Source organism: Lissotriton vulgaris, chromosome 7, assembly GCF_964263255.1.
Source record: "Lissotriton vulgaris chromosome 7, aLisVul1.2, whole genome shotgun sequence".
NCBI lineage: Eukaryota > Metazoa > Chordata > Amphibia > Caudata > Salamandridae > Lissotriton > Lissotriton vulgaris.
Genome location: NC_141695.1, coordinates 117180895 through 117196326, shown reverse-complemented (window position 1 = coordinate 117196326; position 15432 = coordinate 117180895). Strand labels below are relative to the sequence as shown.

At 46.4% G+C, this 15432-nt stretch overlaps 1 protein-coding gene across 1 annotated transcript in view; it reads right to left on the bottom strand.

Moving 5' to 3' along the window:
* Nucleotides 1-15432, bottom strand: part of LOC147700958 (urokinase plasminogen activator surface receptor-like) — a 54233-nt gene that overhangs the window by 11457 nt on the left and 27344 nt on the right. The gene's annotated exons all lie outside the window — the stretch shown is intronic.

Sequence of the window (15432 nt, the reverse complement as noted above, 5' to 3'; positions counted from 1 at the left end):
CTGGTTTATCCTTTTTTTTAAAAAAGACCATTTTTGCTATATTCCATGATTGAGGAGCCTGCCCAGTTCAAGTTCAAGTTCAGGAATTTGTATAGCACACTACTCACCCAGAGGGTCTCAAGGCGCTTTAGGGAGGGAGGGTGTATTACTTATCGAATAGCCAGGTTTTTAGTTGCTTTCTGAAGGAGAGGTGGTTCTGTGTAAGTCGGAGGTGAGTGGGGAGAGAATTCCAGGTTTTGGTCGCTAAGTAGGAGAAGGATCTTCCTCCCATGGTGGACCTGTGAATGCGCGGAATTGCAGCGAGGGCTTGATTGGATGATCGTAGTTGGCGGGTGGGTGTGTAGAAGGACAGTCGTGTGTTGAGGCATTCGGGTCCTAGGTCGTAGAGGGCCTTGTGTGCGTGGGTGAGGAGACGGAACATTATTCTCTTGTTGACGGGGAGCCAGTGGAGATCCTTCAGGTGATCGGAGATGTGAGCATGACGGGGAATGTCCAGTATGAGTCTGGCTGAGGCGTTTTGGATGCGTTGGAGTTTTTTCTTTAGTTTGGCTGTGTTCCCGGCGTATAGGGTATTTCCATAGTCCAGTCGGCTGGTGACCAGAGCGTGGGTGACTGTCTTTCTTGTTTCGGTGGGGATCCAGCGGAAGATTTTGTTAAGCATGCGTAGTATGTTGAAGCATGAAGATGAGACGGCGTTGACTTGTCTGATCATCGAGAGGGAGGAGTCTAGGATGAAGCCCAGGTTACGAGCGTGATCTGTAGGTATGGGTGCTGTACCCAGGGCCGGTGGCCACCATGAGTCATCCCAGGCAGAGGGGGATGATCCTAAGATGAGGACTTCTGTTTTGTCCGAGTTAAGTTTTAAACGGCTGTTCTTCATCCATTCGGCTACTTTTTTCATTCCTTCATGTAGGTTGGTTTTGGCGGTGTTTGGGTCTTCGGTGAGCGGAGGATCAGCTGGGTGTCGTCTGCGTAGGAGATGATGTTGAGGTTGTGTGGCGCGCGATGGATGCGAGGGGACTCATGTATACGTTGAAGAGGGTGGGGCTGAGTGAAGATCCTTGTGGTACACCACAGATGACTTCGGTGGTCTCAGATTTGAATGGGGGGAGGCGGACCCTCTGGGTTCTTCCGGCGAGGAACGAGATGATCCAATCCAAGGCTTTTCCTTGTATTCCGACGTTGTTGAGGCGTTGTATGAGTGTGCTATGACATACTGTGTCGAAGGCGGCGGAGAGGTCGAATAGGATGAGGGCAACTGTTTCTCCGTTGTCCAGAAGCTTTCGGATGTCGCCTGTGGCTGCGATGAGGGCGGTTTCGGTGCTGTGTTTGGCTCGGAAGCCGGACTGTGAGGGGTCGAGGGAATTGTTGGATTCGAGGAAGGCGGCGAGCTGACTATTGACGGCTTTCTCAATGACTTTGGCCGGGAAGGGGAGGAGAGAGATGGGGCGGTAGTTCTTAAGTTCAGAGGGGTCTGCTGTGGGTTTCTTCAGAAGGGCGCTGAGTTCAGCATGTTTCCAGCTTTCTGGGAAGGTAGCGGAGCTGAGGGAGCAGTTGATGACATCTCGGAGATGGGGTGCAATGATGGAGTATGCTTTGTTGAAGATGTGGTGGGGGCATGGGTTAGTTGGTGAGCCTGAGTGGATGGAGTTCATCAGACGGATGGTGTCTTCAGTAGTGATTGGGTTCCAGGCGCAAAGGTTGTGAGAGTGTTGTTTTGATTCGGAGGTGGGTGGTGTGGGTTGTTCTTCAGACAGTTTTTCAAAGCTGTTATGAATGTCGGCGATTTTGTTGTGGAAGAAAGAGGATAGAGAGTCGCAGAGGTCTTGGGAGGGAGTGATGTCGTTGGTGCCGGCGGTGGGGTTGGTAAGTTCTTTGACGATGTTGAATAGTTCTTTGCTGTTTTGGGCGTTGTTGTCAAGTTGATCCTTGAAAGCTGATTTCTTGGTGGATCGGATCAATTGGTGGTGTTTTCGGGTGGCGTCTTTGAAGGTGGTCAGGTTGTTGGTGGTTGGGTTTTTCTCCAGGTTTTCTCGAGGGTACGACATAACATCTTGGATTTCTTAAGGTCATCGTTGAACCAGGGGGCCTTTTTGCTTTTTCCAGTAGCCCCAATAGATTGGACTACCTGGGAAAAGAGGGTAATTAGTTCCTCAATGCATTTTTTATACAGTTCAATTGGAAGAGTGTCTTCCCCTGCTGCTTTACCTGATGGCAAAGATAATATAGCTTGTCTAATCTCGAGGAGAGTGATCTCTTCTCATAGTTGGTCCAATCCTTGGGTGTTATATTTATCCTTAAAATTATTATGTAAATAATCTAGAATATCCAGTGAACTAGGTTTATGCTCACACTCCGAGGCACTCTCCTCTACAGACCACCAGGACCCCGCGCAAAATTCAGTGAAGACATCACAGACTTCATCACCCCACACGCACTCCCCTCCAAAGACTACATCCTTCTGGGAGACCTCAACTTCCACCTTGAAAAGGTCAACGACCGCAACACCGCCACCCTTTTGGACAACCTCGCCAACCTCGGACTTAAACAACTGGTCACTTCCCCCACCCACATCGCAGGTCACACTCTGGACCCCATCTTCACCTCCAGCAACCATGTCTCCTTCAGCCACACTACGGATCTCCTCTGGACTGACCACAGCTGCGTTCACTTCACCTACAACAAGCCGAAACCCACCATCCTCCTCCAACCAACTCTACAAAGAAACTGGAACAAAATCACCACAGAACAGATCTCCACATCGCTCCTTCAAACCTCCCCAGCCCTCTCTTCTAACGCCAACGAAGCCGCCTCCAACCTCACCCTTTGGTTATCCAACACCGCCGACAACTTAGCACCACTGAAAAAACGTCAACACAAAATTGGCATCAAGAAGGCCTCATGGTTCAACGACGACCTCAAGAAGTCCAAGAAACTGTGCCGCTCCCTTGAAAAGGCCTGGAAAAAAGACCCATCCACCAGCAACAAGGACGCCTTCAAAAGCGCCATCCGTACTCACCACCAACTGATCCGAAAAGCCAAGAAAACAGCATTCAAAGATCGACTTGACAACAACGCCCACAACAGCAAGGAACTTTTCAACATCGTCAAGGAATTCTCCAACCCCTCGGCCAACTCCAACGACATCACCCCCTCTCAAACCCTCTGCGATTCCCTAGCCTCTTTTTTCCACAACAAGATTGCTGACATCCACAACAGCTTTGACAACCAACCCGGAAGCCAACCCACCCTACCATCAGCTGACCTTCTTCCCCCCGTTAACACCCTTAACGCCTGGAACCCAATCTCCACTGAGGACACCATCCGCCTGATGAATTCCATCCACTCTGGATCCCCCACTGACCCATGCCCTCACCACATCTTCAACAAAGCAGACTCCGTCATAGCTCCGCACCTCCGAGACGTCATCAACTGCTCCCTCAACTCCGCTACCTTCCCAGAAGACTGGAAACACGCTGAACTCACCGCCCTTCTGAAAAAACCAACAGCAGACCCCACCGAACTCAAAAACTACCGCCCCATCTCGCTTCTTCCATTCCCGGCCAAAGTCATCGAGAAAGCTGTCAACAACCAGCTCGCCGCCTTCCTCGAAGCCAACAAATCACTCGACCCCTCACAATCTGGCTTCCGAGCCAAACACAGCACTGAGACCGCCCTCATCGCAGCAACAGACGACATTCGAACTCTACTGGACAATGGAGACACAGTCGCCCTCATCCTCCTCGACCTCTCTGCAGCCTTCGACACAGTCTGCCACAGCACCCTTTTACAACGCCTCAGAAACATCGGAATCCAAGGAAAGGCACTGGAATGGATCACCTCGTTCCTCACCGGAAGAACCCAGAGAGTCCGCCTCCCACCATTCAAGTCCGAGGCCTCAGAAATCATCTGCGGCGTACCACAAGGATCCTCACTCAGTCCCACCCTCTTCAACGTATACATGAGCCCCCTCGCGGCCATCGCCCGCCAACACAACCTCAACATCATCTCTTACGCGGATGACACTCAACTGATCCTATCTCTCACCAAGGACCCCAGCACCGCCAAAACTAACCTACACGAGGGAATGAAAGAAGTCGCCGAATGGATGAAACAAAGCCGTCTGAAACTGAACTCAGACAAAACATAAGTCCTCATCCTAGGTAAATCCCCCTCTGCATGGGACGACTCTTGGTGGCCGGAAGCCCTCGGGAAAGCACCCATCCCGACAGACCACGCACGGAACCTAGGCGTCATCCTGGATTCTTCACTCTCAATGAACAGACAAGTCAGCGCCGTATCCTCTTCCTGCTTTAACATTCTTCGCATGCTCAGAAAAACATTTCGCTGGATCCCCTCCGAAACAAGGAAAACAGTCACCCACGCTCTGGTCACGAGCCGACTGGACTACGGAAACACCCTCTACGCAGGTACTACCGCAAAACTCCAGAAGAAACTACAACGAATCCAAAACGCCTCAGCCAGGCTCATATTAGACATCCCACGCAACGAACACATCTCTGGTCACCTTAAAGACCTCCATTGGCTACCCGTCAATAAGAGGATTACTTTCCGACTGCTTACCCACGCACACAAATCACTCTACGACATCGGACCAGAGTGCCTCAACTCTCGACTGTCCTTTTACACCCCCTCCCGCCAACTTCGCTCTTCCAGCCAAGCCAAGCCACTGTACCTCGCATCAACAAGACCACCATGGGAGGCAGATCCTTCTCTTACCTGGCTGCCAAAACATGGAACTCACTCCCCGCTTACCTTGGCCTCACCCAGAATCACCTAGCGTTCAGAAAGCAGCTTAAAACGTGGATATTTGACAAATAATCCTACCCCCCTCCCTAAGCGCCTTGAAACCCTCTGGGTATGTAGTGCGCTATATAAATGTTATGACTTGACTTGACTTGACTTGAGTGTATAAAATTTTATAAAATGTAACAAATTGAGCCAGAATCTGCGCTGGCTGATTAAATGTAATATTGTTAGGGCCTCTGATACTCTTTATTAGGGTCTGAGCTCTGTCATCTGCCACTTTATAGGCCAGTATTTTCCCAATTTTATCCCCCCTTCATATTGAGAGATTTTTAATTTGTGTAATTTGGCACTACTTTTTTCAAAAAATATTGTTTTCAGGTTTGATATAAGTTCCGAGTGTCAATCCAATTCAACCACATTGGAGGCGCCAGTTCGTACAGCATCAGCCAAAAGTAATTCTTGAACTAAAATGTTAGAGATCAATTTAGAATTAGTGTTTCGTCGCTCCGAATTCGGTTAAAAATATATTGCTGGGTGAACCCCCTAATACTAGCCTTCAGAGCGTCCCAAACAATTATATAGGATGCAGAATGAAGATTGATTTCCATAAATTCCATAAGATGTGATTTAAGCTGTAAAATATAATCTGAGTCAGAAAATAGATAGCAGGGGCAAGAAAAACTTCTTGGAGCCATTTCAACTTGGGGATTAATAAATATCAATAGGATTGGGTTATGATCCGAGGAGATCCGAGGGCCGATCTCCATAGAGCTAGATTGTATTATGTTATCCGTGGCCCAAGCCATATCAATGCGAGAACAGAGTTTGTGGGGCGCCGAATAATACGTATAGCCAGGTATGTTTGGATAAATAGTACGCCATATATCTTTAACATTGTGTATCCGACTAATATCCAGAATTGCGGCACAAACTTTATGCATACGCTGAGAGGCGCCCTGTCTCGTAGTGTCTAATTGATGGCTCATAATACAGTTAAAATCCCCCATAATATTGAGTTCCCCTTCCCACCCCAGAAGCTCTACATTCAGTTGATGGAAGACAAAGTCATCATCAAAATTTGATCCATAGATGACACAAAGCAAATATTTACTATTCCCCAAAGATATTTGTGCGATGGCCCACCGACCATTTTTATCTGTAGTAGTTTTATGTGTTTCAATTCTAAATCGTTTATCCTTAAGGATAGCAACTCCTCTAGTTAATGTTTGTTGGGTAGAACAAACTAAAATATCATAACCCAAATGATTTAGTAACTTCCTATCTTTATAAGCAATGTGAGTCTCTGATAAAAAAGACTAGCTAAGGGTCATGAAGTCTAAGTTCCTCAGAAACCAAACGTCTTTTGTTCTTGCTATTAAGACCCGAAACATTCCAGGCTAAACTTTTTAATTTATACATTTGGGCACATAAATTAAACCAATTTTACCATTCTGCACAAAAAGAAGACCCAAAACGACTCCTTCCCTTCATCTTGATCCATTAACCACAAAGCTCCACTCGTGCTGTTACTTTTATCATTTATGTCCCCCCCACACCTACCCTGCTTCGGAGAGGCTCCTCCCACCCCCCTCTCCCTCGCTCCTAAGCGAAGGAAAAACCCCTCCGCAACTGCTGCTGCTGGAGAGGCAGCGCTGAGAGGAGCAGCCCAAGAACCACCTAACCATCCCACTTCTTCCCTAAAAAAAAAAGAAGAAAAAGAAGAGAGAAATGAGAAAGAAAAGAATAAGAATAAAAATGTGACAAGCCAAAATAAAGGCAGAGACACAGAGGAAAAAAAAGAAAAACAAAGCCCGAGCTGGTACCTCAAAAATTGCGGACGTAGCCCCAAACCGAATTTAGATAGCACACTTTTGGCTTCCTTCTCGTCGAACAAAAAATAAGTAAGACCTCCTTTGATAATTTTGAGGCGGGCTGGTTCTGGTAAGAACACTTGCGCCCCAGTGGATTTAAAAGGATCAATACATTTCTTTAACTTCCATCTCCTGTCCATAGTAGCTTTGCTCAAATCAGAGCGTACAAATAAAGACAGATTCTCAAAAACGACAGGAGAATTAAGGCGTGCTTTCAGAGAGACAGCCTGTCATAAAAGAAAATTACCGAAACAAAGTAGGAAATGTCTAGGAAATTTACCCTCCCTGTTTCTCGGAACTAAGGGGAGGCGATGGGCGCTTTGAACCTGAGAAACCCAGTCCCGGTCTGCTAGGTCAGGGAAAGCTCTCTGTAATAGCTTAACTATAAACACCCTAGCGTCTGAGCCTTCTGAACCCTCAGGGATACCAAAAAGTCTTAGATTGGATCGCCTTTGGCGAATCTCCAAATCCTCCACCTTAAGTTGAAGGGCAATCATCTGTTCATCATGCTGAGACTAAGAGGATTCCATCCATACAGATCCCTCTTCAACGTTAATGACCTTTTGTTGGAGGTCTTCAATGTCCTGAGAGATCCCTCCTAGTTTGGAAGCTATCTCCGCTAGTGAACTTTGTAGCTTGGTGTTGTCCTCTCGAAGTTGCAGAAAGTGCTCTTGCGCTTCATCTCTATGACTAGTTAGGGTTTGCAAAATAATATCTAAAGGGGAAGAGATAAAATTTTGCTCTCCAAGGATGTCAAGTTGGGGTGGAATCAGGCCAGTTGATGTTATTAAGTCCGCGTACACCAACGCCAAAGGCCAGCTGGGTGACCGGATAAATCAGAGGAAGTAACAGAGGCCATGGCAGTTTTTGGGGTTGAGTCTAGAGGTACTGCTAGTGGCTTCGGGAGAGCCAGGTTGAGGTCATCAGGAGGAAGCACTGGATCAACCCCCAAGGCTACTGGGGACAAGTTAGGACCGGAGCAACTTTTCTCAGTTTCAGGTATTGGTGGACTAGTACCCAATAGCAATAGTCATGTTCTTAACTAGCCCTTTAGCCTGTATCCATTTCCTCAAAGGGCTTTTATCAGTGAGAAGAGTCTTTTTAGGGACGGGAGCAATGATGTTAACTGGCAAGCCCTCCGCTATACCCACTTTCCCTTTCTTGCTCTTTGTCTTCATTTTGACTCTCAATTTTGCTTTATCCTTTCGGCTAGCCCGAAGTTTTGCCACATCCAAAGCAGTACCAGTAGCAGAGTTGTCTATTTCTCCTTCCTCAGCCTCATCTGTCTCCTCGTATTCCTCATTCGAGCAGTCCCTTTCTAATTCTTCAATCCCCCCATCGAGGGGAATAGAAGCATTTAAACCACCCCCAATCGTCAAGTTCTCCAAACACCCTGGATCACAAGCCAGTACCTCTCCATCCTTATCCACTGTAAGACTCCTCTCATCCGGATATTCCGAGGTTGGACCTTTAGATACGGCAGCCATGCTTGCGACATGTATCCCAAAGTCAGCGGCACTATCATTACCGCTAATCCCGTTATTATTAACTGAAATGTCAACATTATCATCAGCTTCAGTAGAGTTAGAATTGTTCCCAACAAGCGGTTTTGAGTTGATCCCAGTACTGTCCACACCGCCCCTTTTATTGTCAGCATTCAAAGTATTAAATGTGTTAAGTGAAGCAGAGTCAGTTATTTCCGGTATGGTTGGGGAGTGTTAATTAAATTGCCAACAGTGCCAAGAAGTCTGAAGTTCAAGTTCTGATGGAGTGACTAGTGTTGGAACCTCAACGACTTGCAGGGTGGAGGCACCAGGGGTACCAGGCCAGGGTATATCAGCCTCAGGGTACCTCGTGCTTCTTTTGTGTAGAACTGTCACTCCAGAAGTAAGTGAATCACTGACTACCAAGAGGGGTGTCAAAGTCTCCAGATCCAAGTCCCATGTTTACTACATTCTCAAGCAATGCAATGCAGCAGTTGCTACTATGCCTTGTGTGGAAGGGAGAGAGCAGAAATGTACCATATCTACCAAGATATGCTGCAGTCCTGCTCTCTCGTAGCGGTGGCGCAATTCTGGCTGGCCAGTGCAGGCACCCTTGCGACACAATGCAAGGGTGCCTGTAGGGTGTTTAGAACAGTTTTTTGATGGAAGAGATTCCTTCCTGCACATAAAATAATGCCTAGAGGCATATTCCTCTTTGTGTGCTGCAGAATGCATCACACATGCAGAGACAACGTAACTGCGGCTGGGTGTATCTCCGGCGTCAGGTAGGAGCACCATTGTGGCACAAAACCATGTTTACTGATATCAGTAACTATGGGTTTGTGTGAAAATACATGGGTGGATGCAAGAGGAACGCTAATGCTCCACTCACGTAACTTGCATTGTGTTACTTTTAGGATAAAACCCCACATAAACCCATGCAAATCTTCACTTGTGAGGCTTGGAAATCCCAACATGGATTTTACACTGGATACGCCACAAAAGTGGCACAACCCAGACGTTAAATCTTAGTAAATGTAGGCCAAAGTTTGATGCAGTGGTTCGAATGGCGCCATTAACGCCTCCCAACACAACAGAGACTTTGGTGCATCCTGACACCCTCACAGCCCACCAGAGGGATCTCATATTCGTTAAGGATGAAGGCAAGCAGGATGCGAGCTACATGTGAGCGATCTGGGAGTAGCTCTCATCACTCATGATGAAACAGGTTACGTTCATTCAGACTGGTGCTTTTATTGAGACGGTGGTGACGTTGCAGGAGAGCCAGCCTTCACATTCTGTGATACATAACAAAATATCATGTTTAGTTCTTTATTCTCTGATGGTATTAACATAGTTTCAATAAAAAAGAGCTTGCTTTAAAACATCTTTCAACCAAATTCATTTTCAACTAAATGTTATCAGTCTGTTTCTTTTTTGACTGGCAGCGTCTAGCAAAAGATCTAAAGTGGGATTGTTCTCTCTGTGATGAGAGTTTCAGGGCACCTGTGAGCGTCTGTGAATATAAGTCATCGGTTATTCTGTGAGGAGAGAGGCCAGGCTTCTTCTGTGAGTCTCAACCTGTGAGGCGAGAGGTCCATATCACTGTGTGTGTGTCCTGTGAGAGTGAGACTCTAGGGTCCCTGTGTGTGTCCTGTGAGCATGAGACTCCAGGGTCCCTGTGTGTGTCCTGTGAGAACGAGACTCCAGGGCCCCTGTGTGTGTCCTGTGAGAATGAGACTCCAGGGTCCCTGTGTCTGTCCTGTGAGAATGAGATTCCAGGGTCCCTGTGTGTGTCCTGTAAGAAAGAGATTCCAGGGTCCCTGTGTGTGTCCTGTGAGAATGAGACTCTAGGGTCCCTGTGTGTGTCCTCTGAGAGTGATACTCCAGGGTCCCTGTGTGTGTCCTGTGAGCATGAGACTCCAGTGTCCCTGTGTGTGTCCTGTGAGAATGAGATTCCAGGGTCCCTGTGTGTGTCCTCTGAGAGTGATACTCCAGGGTCCCTGTGGGTGTCCTGTAAGAAAGATTCCAGGGTCCCTGTGTGTGTCCTGTGAGAATGAGATTCCAGGGTCCCTGTGTGTGTCCTCTGAGACTGATACTCCAGGGTCCCTGTGTGTGTCCTGTGAGCATGAGACTCCAGTGTCCCTGTGTGTGTCCTGTGAGAATGAGACTCCAGGGTCCCTGTGTGTGTCCTGTAAGAATGAGATTCCAGGGTCCCTGTGTGTGTCCTGTAAGAATCAGATTCCAGGGTCCCTGTGTGTGTCCTGTGAGAATGAGACTCCAGGGTCCCTGTGTCTGTCCTGTGAGAATGAGATTCCAGGGTCCCTGTGTGTGTCCTGTGAGAATGAGATTCCAGGGTCCCTGTGTGTGTCCTGTGAGAATGAGACTCTAGGGTCCCTGTGTGTGTCCTCTGAGAGTGATACTCCAGGGTCCCTGTGTGTGTCCTGTGAGCATGAGATTCCAGTGTCCCTGTGTGTGTCCTGTGATAATGAGATTCCAGGGTCCCTGTGTGTGTCCTCTGAGAGTGATACTCCAGGGTCCCTGTGTGTGTCCTGTAAGAAAGAGATTCCAGGGTCCCTGTGTGTGTCCTGTGAGAATGAGATTCCAGGGTCCCTGTGTGTGTCCTCTGAGAGTGATACTCCAGGGTCCCTGTGTGTGTCCTGTGAGCATGAGACTCCAGTGTCCCTGTGTGTGTCCTGTGAGAATGAGACTCCAGGGTCCCTGTGTGCGTCCTGTAAGAATGAGATTCCAGGGTCCCTGTGTGTGTCCTGTAAGAATCAGATTCCAGGGTCCCTGTGTGTGTCCCCTGAGAGTGATACTCCAGGGTCCCTGTGTGTGTCCTGTAAGAAAGAGATTCCAGGGTCCCTGTGTGTGTCCTGTGAGAATGAGATTCCAGGGTCCCTGTGTGTGTCCTGTGAGATGATGCTCCAGGGTCCCTGTGTGTGTCATGTGAGCATGAGACTCCAGTGTCCCTGTGTGTGTCCTGTGAGAATGAGATTCCAGGGTCCCTGTGTGTGTCCTCTGAGATTGATACTCCAGGGTCCCTGTGTGTGTCCTGTAAGAAAGAGATTCCAGGATACCTGTGTGTGTCCTCTGAGAGTGATACTCCAGGGTCCCTATGTGTGTCCTGTGAGCATGAGACTCCAGTGTCCCTGTGTGTGTCCTGTGACAATGAGACTCCAGGGTCCCTGTGTGTGTCCTGTAAGAATGAGATTCCAGGGTCCCTGTGTGTGTCCTGTAAGAATGAGATTCCAGGGTCCCTGTGTGTGTCCTCTGAGAGTATTGTATTGTATTGTAATTGCATTTATATAGCGCTTACTACCCCTGACGAGGCGTTGAAGCGCTTTTTCGGCGGGTAGCACGCTACTCCGGGACCCACAGAGAATTAGTGTTGAATTAGTATAGTGAAACATGCAAGTACATTTTAAGTGGTGGATAGGTTAATCAGTTATTTGGATTTGGAATGATAGCAGAAGGATAGAGTAGGACAAAGGTTTGTATTTATTTATCGCTCGCTTGTTGACGCATGCTATTCAGGGAGCCTAAAGAGGATTAGTGGTGAATTAATATGGTGAAATATGAGCTAATTTCAGTGGTGGATATTAGTCTGTTACTTGGAGTGAGAAGGATAGCGGATGGATAAAAGGGGAAGAAAGATTTGCATTCACATAGCACTTGTTACCCCTGATGGGCGTTGAAGCGCTTTTCTGGCGAGTAGCACGCCACTCCGGAACCCATAAAGGGTTAGTGTTGAAAATTAGTATAGTATAAATATGAAGTAATTTGAGTAGTAGATATGTTATTCAGTTATTTGGGCAGTATATTAGTATAGTTGAATATGGAATATGGAATTTGAGAAGTGAAACATGTTAGTCTGTTAATTTTTATTGAAAAAGAATAGTGGAGGGATAAAAGAGTGAAGGATTATTTTTTTTTTTAAGTCTTAGCAGTAGGAAGAAGCTTTTGGTTGAGTAAAAAGGAGTTTTGTAGGGAAGGAGTCAGAGGGGAGAGTTTGTAAAAAGAGGTGTCAGATGATGCAAGGAGGGGTAGAGCAGGAGAGAGTCTAGAAAAGGTTATTTTGGCGATCATAGTAGTGGTGTGGGGTTTGGGATAAATAAGAGAGTGGATGTAGAGGATATGTTGATAGATCTATAGGATGAGAGATAGGGTATTGCATTAGAAGGAGTAGTAGAAAGAAGTTTGAGAGGAGTCAGAAGGTTGGGGTAGAAGATATATTGAGTGAGGTATAGGCTGAGAAATAGGCTAGTGCATTGGAAATGCTAAATTAGAAGAAAGAGATAGGTATATAAATCCATAAGTACATTAAAAGTATATAGATACATAAAAAAGTAAGTATATTTAGATTAAATATATTGATAGAGGCACAGGATGAAAGATAGGGTAGTGCATTGGATATGCTTTTTCAGGAGAAAAGTAACAGACACACAGATCCAAGTACATGGAAGGTACATAGATGTACAATGGAAGTATGTACATGTAGACCAAAAATGATTTTTATTTATTGATGATTATTATTATTATTATTATTTTTTCTTCTCTTAACAACAATTGTTTTACATGTTTTATAAAGTAATACACAAAGATAGGTACATATCTATAGTGAAAACAAATGCTTATATACAGAGGGATATGCTGTAAATTTCTATTTCCGTATGGTGCTTATGTGGGGAAGAGCCAGATCTTGAGTAGTTTTCTGAAGACAAGGTGGTTGTCGGTGGATCTTATGTTGGGGGTTAAAGAGTTCCATAATTTGGCTGCTTGAACAGAGAAGGATGTGCCACCCATTGTTTTTTTCTTGTATGGTGGGATTTTGAGGCGAGATGCTCCTTTAGAGCGCAGGTTCCTTTGTTGAATGTGTTTGGTGATTTTATTCCTGATGAAGAGTGGTCCTATTCCATGTATTGCTTTGTGGGTAATACAAAGCAGCTTGACGTGGATCTTCTGGCAACCGGTAACCAATGCAGGGCTTTCAAGGCAGGGGAGATGTGGTCTTGTGGTTTGATATGCAAGAGTAATCTGGCAGCCGAGTTCTGAATCCGTTGTAGTCTTTTCATGGTTGTTAAAGGTGATCCGTGGTAGAGGCTATTGGCGTAATCGAGTTTGGCTAGAACAAGGAAGATGGTAGCTTGGACCTTGTGTGGAAATCCCAAATGAGGGAAAATTTGTCTCAGCGTTTTTATAGTAGCAAAGCTTGATCTTGCTAGTTTATTTACTTGGACATTCATCGACAGCTTGGAGTCCATGGTCATTCCGAGGTTTCTTACTTCCTTCGATACTTTAGGCAGTGATCCCAGTTCATCAGGCCATGCGGCAAGCGGGTTGTAATTTTTCCAATCGCCACACGTGAGTATTTCAGTTTTTGAAGCATTCAATTTGAGATGGCTCCAAGTCATCCACTGATCCACGGCTCTGAGACAGCTGAAAATTGGTGATTTTCCAATGTCTTTGGGGCATTCCAGTTGAAGGAATATTTGCGTGTCATCTGCATAGTTGTAGCACGTGAGGTGAAATTTATTGATCAGTACTGGTAAAGACTTCATGTAGATGTTGAAAAGCATGGGCGAGATGATAGAACCTTGAGGGACCCCTGCTTTTGTGGAGTACGGTTTGGACGAGAAAGGTGGGGTGTGGATGACATTAGTTCTGTTTCGAAGGTAGGACGTGATCCAGTCTAGAGCAGTTCCCTCTATGCCGGCTTCATAAAGTCTTTGTTTCAGAGTGTCATGGTCAACCGTGTCAAAGGCAGCTGAGAGGTCCAAGAGGAGTAGCGCAGCAACACCGTTGCAGTCAACTGTATTCTTTAGGTCATCCCAGATGGCAAGGAGGGAAGATTCAGTGCCTCTTCCCGGACGGAATCCTGTTTGGAAATCTGAAAGTATGTCATTTTCTTCAATGAATTGTGACATCTGGGCGAACGCTGCTCTTTCTATCAGTTTGCCCAGGAAAGGTCCATTTGTAATGGGTCTGTAGTAAGCATGGGCGAATTTTGCGAATCTCGCGTTCGCGAATTTTGCGGATTTGCGAACTCGCAATCCGCAAAATCTGCGAATTCTCGCGAATTTGCGGATTTTTTTTGTTGTGTTTGCCACTCTCTGTCACCACTGCCACTCTCTGACTACTCATGCCACCCTCTGGCCCACCCATGCCACCCTCTGTTTCATCACAGCACCCTCTGGTTGTCCAGTTTTACATTATTGTGGCAAAGCAAAGCACACCTTCCCTGCCTCAAGTGACCTGAATTAATTTGGGGCTGATTAATGTGTCACAGAATATTTTTTTAGCTGGCACCTGCTTCCTTAGTGCTTCCTGATTAGTGATCTTTTGCACTTGCTAAGTGCTTTCATTGTTGCAAAATTAGTTACAACACCTGTCCTGCCCCAACTGACAATAATGAATTAGGGGCTGATTAATGGATTTGAACTTCCAGCCTGGCTCCTGCTTGTCTCCCTTAGCTGTAATTCAGGACCTTTGTGGCATATGTGTAACTATTCTGAGGTTCAGAGCAGGGTCACATAATAGTTGCAACTGGCAACTGAACTCTGGAGGGGCCCCTCAGGAAGCACTACAGGAAATGGCTATTAATGATGAGCCTGAACTTTTGAACCTGGTAAGTAGTTTCAGTTTTGCTAAGATCGTATTTCTGCAATTTAGCGCTTATTCGTGGGGCGCGAAGTTGTACTGGGAAGCCGCGAACTCACGCGAACAGTGCGAGCAAGCCATAAAATCCGCTGCTCGCGGATTTTGCGGGAGATTCGCGAATCTCGCGGATTGCGAATTTACCGAAAATCCGCAAAATCCGCGAGCGAAACGGATTTTCCGCCCATGCTTAGTCTGTAGTTGTCGGGGTTCAGCGGGTCCAAGTTTGTTTTCTTCAGTAAAGGGCGTATGTATGACTTTTTGAGTTCTTCTGGAAATATTTCAGTAGTTCTATGTGGTGAGGCTGCTCTGATTGGTTATTGCAAGAATTTGGTCTCTTTTACAAAAAGAGGTGGATAAGCTACAAAATGAGATGAGGCCTAGGCCTTTTTTTCACTTTTGTGCTTACTACTATGGTATTTTTTATTTACCGTGGCTCCCATTCCGACGACGGGGAATGATACAAAGCATGGGAATCTATGAAAGTTCCAATACTGGGGCAACAATGGGTAGCAGAGGAAGAAGAGAGCAAACCCTTATTACAATACAGCAACACATTAAGAGATACACTAGTGTCCCTATGGGAAAAGGTCCATACAAACAAGGAGAAAGCCCAGTCAGAACAAAAACACTCTTACGATAGAAAGACA